This window comes from Oncorhynchus kisutch, linkage group LG2 (assembly GCF_002021735.2).
Source record: "Oncorhynchus kisutch isolate 150728-3 linkage group LG2, Okis_V2, whole genome shotgun sequence".
Classification (NCBI taxonomy): domain Eukaryota; kingdom Metazoa; phylum Chordata; class Actinopteri; order Salmoniformes; family Salmonidae; genus Oncorhynchus; species Oncorhynchus kisutch.
The window spans coordinates 69790664-69796663 of NC_034175.2; the positions used below are offsets into that span (position 1 = coordinate 69790664).

Sequence of the window (6000 nt, forward strand, 5' to 3'; positions counted from 1 at the left end):
CATATTCATCACGTTCTTCCCTCTAGCTGCCCCAAAACATTTCATCATGTCCAATCTGTGGCTTACATAACCATGCAGATGATTCAACAATAACTTGAGATTGCACTGGTGCCAAACACCAGTGTTGGGGTATACCACATGACTGAGGAGAGCGGGCACATTTACACTACAATGCTGTCAGTAGCAATCAGGTCATCTGGATGTGCCACGCAATGTAAAAAGGCACAGTGCTTATTCTTTCATGTTTTTTTTATCAATGTTTTTATTAATATAGTTATGCTTTCAAATGTATCGGTTTCTGTGGGAAACAAAATACATTTCCCTTGCATCTGAAGACAGTTCATGATATTACAAGATACAATAATTATCATTCTTTAGACTCTCCAGTCAACTCATTATCAAACAGCAATATGACATATAAACTTGTAGAATGCCCAGGAAATCCTTTTCGTTTTGCATTAACATGGTTATCATGCTAATTTATGATTTATAGGTTACCTACCCACCACATTGTGCCCTAAAAGGTAAATGTGGGTAGCCTAACACTTAGGTTCCACTGAGCCTAAAGTTTGGAAAGGTTATATAAGGTTGTAAAAACGCATCTTGAATGGGGTCTGAGAGTTAATACAATTGTATTATTGCAGGTGTTGTCTTCCCTATAAACATGTTATGTAGCATGTTGGAGAGCAAACATACTTATAGGCTACCTTGCATTTGTTTAATATTCCAATCATTTCAAACCCTTTCAAATGAAAACCCTTGTCATAGATCAAACAAATCTGTCAAAAAACGAACCTAAATTAAGGATGAAGTATTAATAGGCTATTATCAATGATTGTATGTTGATGACGGGAGTCATTATACACTATTTGTAAACATGTACAAACCATGTACTATATATATATATATATATATATATATATATATATATATATACATGGTTAAATAGTACATTGTTTGTACATGTGTACAAATAGTGTATGATGTGTTAACAACGAGGCTATATATATATATAGCTCTCCTATATATATATATATATATATATATATAATTTCCCTATGGAATTATGCAAAATTGTGCAAATGACTAACCTATCTGCGGTGCGCAATTGTTTTTGGAAGACTACAAGAAATAGGCTATTGTTATCCCTGTCGACAGTGGACTGAAATCTATCCAGGTAGCTTTAAAAAGCACGTTTTAGGTCTAAATTTAACAGACAGAAATGCAGCAGACTCTTTTCGATTATCATGGGCTTGAATTGGATATGTATAGGCTATTGATTTTAGAAAAGGAAAAGCAAATTACTTATGCATCGATACTGGAATCGATGCATAAGTGGACAAATAAAATAGTAATCCTAAACCAGATATGTAAATATTCCCATTATTAATACACTATTCGAATGGTTCTTACCTGATGCGATTAGTTCACAATCCAATGCTACCGCGATTTAGAAAGTAACATTAACCGACCAAACACTCCAGCGACAGCTTTTTTTCCCGACAAATGCAACCTCCGCAGCAATGGTAGTGAACCAAACCTAAAGGGTTTCAACACTCAATGAATAAAGTGTCGGACTGGAGCCGCTGTCAGATTGTGGGAGGCATTCGCATTAGTCTACTTCCTGTTACATCACGAATTAGCCTACAGCTCTTCAGGAGAACCCACCACGCAGATGATATAGACCAGGGATGGGACACTTTGACAGGGGTGGGGCACACAAAACCTCTGAAATCATCATGGGGGGGCGCAGTGGCTCACGCATCTGTATACGCACATCCTTACCCACACATGTAGTCAGAACCGGACCAAGTCTTTCACGAAATGTTGTTAACCCCACCTTGCAAGAAAAGCATTTTAGCCCCCCCCCCCCCCCCCCCCCCCCCTCTTGACAGGAGTTATAAAAGAAAATGTTGAGTTAATGCCCTGCAATTCTACACGTTTTTCCATAGTGTGGAGAGAAATGTTTGCAGTTTTTAATATGATATCTGAGTGAGAGTGACTAACAAAATCAATGGGGGGGCCGGGCCAGGTCGGTAATTCGACCATGTAAACTACACGTTTAGATAGCTGGCCACTAGACTAATTTACCAATCTAAAACATGTTAGCTGATATGGGCTAATTGAGTGACTGTCAGTGACTGACATAACAGAAAACTGCTGATGGACAAATTTCAAATTGTACCTTGTGTATTTGTCACAGATCCCTCTGGAACTTTCATTGCACACACGTGTCCCCTATTCCACCTGATTGTATTTGTATGTATGTGCCCTTCGTTCACCATGGTGGGGTCCATCATTGTTTCACTGTCCGTTGGTCGTGTAAGTACCTGTGCTGTGTGTTTTGTGGATTGCGCAGATGATTATGGGTCTCCTCCCGTGTGGTAATCATTGTGCACGTGTGTTATTTATTCAAGGTACCCCTCGCGCTTTTATTTGGGTTTCTGTCTGTAGAGTTTGATCCAATGCATTGGCTGTAAACAATCGTTATGGTTCTAAATGACAGGAACATTCCTGCAATTCGATGTCTTCTCATATGGAAGAAGCTCGTTCTGTCTACGCTTAACAAACCTGTGAGTGTTCATCTCATTATTAGACTTGGTTTAGTTATCATAAGTAGGTAAACTGACTGACATACAGGCAACTATCTTTTACTTTAGTCTATTTGGTCAATATATTCTTAACTCTTTCTTGAACTGCACTGTTGGTTAAAGGCTTGTAAGTAAGCATTTCACGGTAAGGTCTACACTTGTATTCGAAACATGTGACAAATAAAGTTTGATTTGAATTGTCCAAATAATTTAAACACTTGAGTAAATGAGGGATACAAAGTATGGTGAAAGCGGGTGCTTCCACACGTGTGGTTTCTGAGTTAATTAAGCAATTAACATCCATCATGCTTAGGGTCATGTGTAAAAAATACTGGGCAGGCCATACTTTTGGCTACCATGAATATGCCCCCATAGTATGACAATGCCCCCATCCACAGAGCATGAGTTTTCACTGAATGGCTTGATGAGCATGAAAAAGATGTAAACCATATGTCATGGCCCGTCTCAGTCACCAAATCTCAACCCAATTGAACACCAATGGGAGATCCTGGAGCAGCACCAGCGATTTCCACCAAACGGTATTTCTCGTGGAAGAATAGTGTCACATCTCGAGAACTGTTTTGGACATGGTCTCATTTATAATCTATAGAGGTCATTACATTATAAAAAAAATATGAATGTAGACTATGATTGCAGAGAAATTCCCAACAAACGAATAGGTCATTTGTCAATTTGCAGTCATATATCTTTCAAGTGAAGGCCATTATGGAAACGTTAGAACTATCATGATAATACAACACTGCCCCCCTGTGTCTCAGTGATGCACTGATCAGTGGAGTCAATTCCAATAGCCTGCTGTACTTCAATGTGAAAGGGGACTTGGAACAGAATTAACATCTGCACAAAATTGCAATGTTGACGACTATGCCAAATTAAATGTAGTCTCAAATGGGTTGCTGATATGTTGTTTTCACCTGGGTAAAAAAAACATTCTCAATTCAACGGCTCAGACACAAGAGGCATGTGGCAGGGTCTACAGTCAATCACGGACTACAGGAAGAAATCCAGCCCAGTCACGGACCAGGATGTCTTGCTCCCAGGCAGACTAAATCACTTTTTTGCCCGCTTTGAGGACAATACAGTGCCACTGACACGGCCTGCAACGAAAGCATGCGGTCTCTCCTTCACTGCAGCCGAGGTGAGAAAGACATTTAAACGTGTTAACCCTCGCAAGGCTGCAGGCCCAGACGGCATCCCCAGCCGCGCCCTCAGAGCATGCGCAGACCAGCTGGCCGGTGTGTTTACGGACATATTCAATCAATCCCTATACCAGTCTGCTGTTCCCACATGCTTCAAGAGGGCCACCACTGTTCCTGTTCCCAAGAAAGCTAAGGTAACTGAGCTAAACGACTACCACCCCGTAGCACTCACATCCGTCATCATGAAGTGCTTTGAGAGACTAGTCAAGGACCATATCACCTCCACCCTACCTGACACCCTAGACCCACTCCAATTTGCTTACCGCCCAAATAGGTCCACAGACGATGCAATCTCAACCACACTGCACACTGCCCTAACCCATCTGGACAAGAGGAATACCTATGTGAGAATGCTGTTCATCGACTACAGCTCGGCATTCAACACCATAGTTCCCTCCAAGCTCGTCATCAAGCTCGAGACCCTGGGTCTCGACCCCGCCCTGTGCAACTGGGTACTGGACTTCCTGACGGGCTGCCCCCAGGTGGTGAGGGTAGGCAACAACATCTCCTCCCCGCTGATCCTCAACACTGGGGCCCCACAAGGGTGCGTTCTGAGCCCTCTCCTGTACTCCCTGTTCACCCACGACTGCGTGGCCACGCACGCCTCCAACTCAATCATCAAGTTTGCGGACGACACAACAGTGGTAGGCTTGATTACCAACAACGACGAGACGGCCTACAGGGAGGAGGTGAGGGCCCTCGGAGTGTGGTGTCAGGAAAATAACCTCACACTCAACGTCAACAAAACTAAGGAGATGATTGTGGACTTCAGGAAACAGCAGAGGGAACACCCCCCTATCCACATTGATGGAACAGTAGTGGAGAGGGTAGCAAGTTTTAAGTTCCTCGGCATACACATCACAGACAAACTGAATTGGTCCACTCACACAGACAGCATCGTGAAGAAGGCGCAGCAGCGCCTCTTCAACCTCAGGAGGCTGAAGAAATTCGGCTTGTCACCAAAAGCACTCACAAACTTCTACAGATGCACAATCGAGAGCACCCTGGCGGGCTGTATCACCGCCTGGTATGGCAACTGCACCGCCCTCAACCGTAAGGCTCTCCAGAGGGTAGTGAGGTCTGCACAACGCATCACCGGGGGCAAACTACCTGCCCTCCAGGACACCTACACCACCCGATGCTACAGGAAGGCCATAAAGATCATCAAGGACATCAACCACCCGAGCCACTGCCTGTTCACCCCGCTGTCATCCAGAAGGCGAGGTCAGTACAGGTGCATCAAAGCTGGGACCGAGAGACTGAAAAACAGCTTCTATCTCAAGGCCATCAGACTGTTAAACAGCCACCACTAACATTGAGTGGCTGCTGCCAACACACTGTCAATGACACTTGACTCAATTCCAGCCACTTGAATAATGGGAATTGATGGGGAATTATGTAAATATATCACTAGCCACTTTAAACAATGCTACCTTATATAATGTTACTTACCCTACATTATTCATCTCATATGCATACGTATATACTGTACTCTATATCATCGACTGCATCCTTATGTAATACATGTATCACTAGCCACATTAACTATGCAACTTTGTTTACATACTCATCTCATATGTTATACTGTACTCGATATCATCTACTGTATCTTGCCTATGCTGCTCTGTACCATCACTCATTCATTATATCCTTATGTACATATTCTTTATCCCCTTACACTGTGTATAAGACAGTAGTTTTTTGGAATTGTTAGTTAGATTACTTGTTCGTTATTACTGCATTGTCGGAACTAGAAGCACAAGCATTTCGCTACACTCGCATTAACATCTGCTAACCATGTGTATGTGACAAATAAATTTGATTTGAAAAATACCATGGAAAAAGACATTATTCACATGAAGGGGTAAAATATACAGATAATGTACAGTACTTGATATAGCTAATGTACAGTAATTTATATAGCTAATGTACAGTAATTTATATAGCTAATGTACAGCCATTTATATAGATAATGTACAGTAATTGATATAGCTAATGTACAGTCATTTATATAGCTAATGTACAGTCATTTATATAGATAATGTACAGCCATTTATATAGATAATGTACAGTAATTGATATAGCTAATGTACAGTCATTTATATAGCTAATGTACAGTCATTTATATAGATAATGTACAGCCATTTATATAGATAATGTACAGTACTTGATATAGATAATGTACAGTA

The 6000-nt window shown here is 41.5% G+C and overlaps 1 protein-coding gene across 1 annotated transcript in view; it reads right to left on the reverse strand.

Moving 5' to 3' along the window:
* The window catches only part of LOC109870737 (calcitonin gene-related peptide type 1 receptor-like), a 42067-nt gene extending 40432 nt beyond the window's left edge, over nt 1-1635 (reverse strand). Inside the window, exon 1 of the mRNA XM_031800877.1 lies at nt 1414-1635. The gene's annotated coding sequence lies outside the window, so the exon portion shown is untranslated. The remainder of the gene's footprint in view (nt 1-1413) is intronic.
* Nucleotides 1636-6000: the final 4365 nt, after the last annotated feature.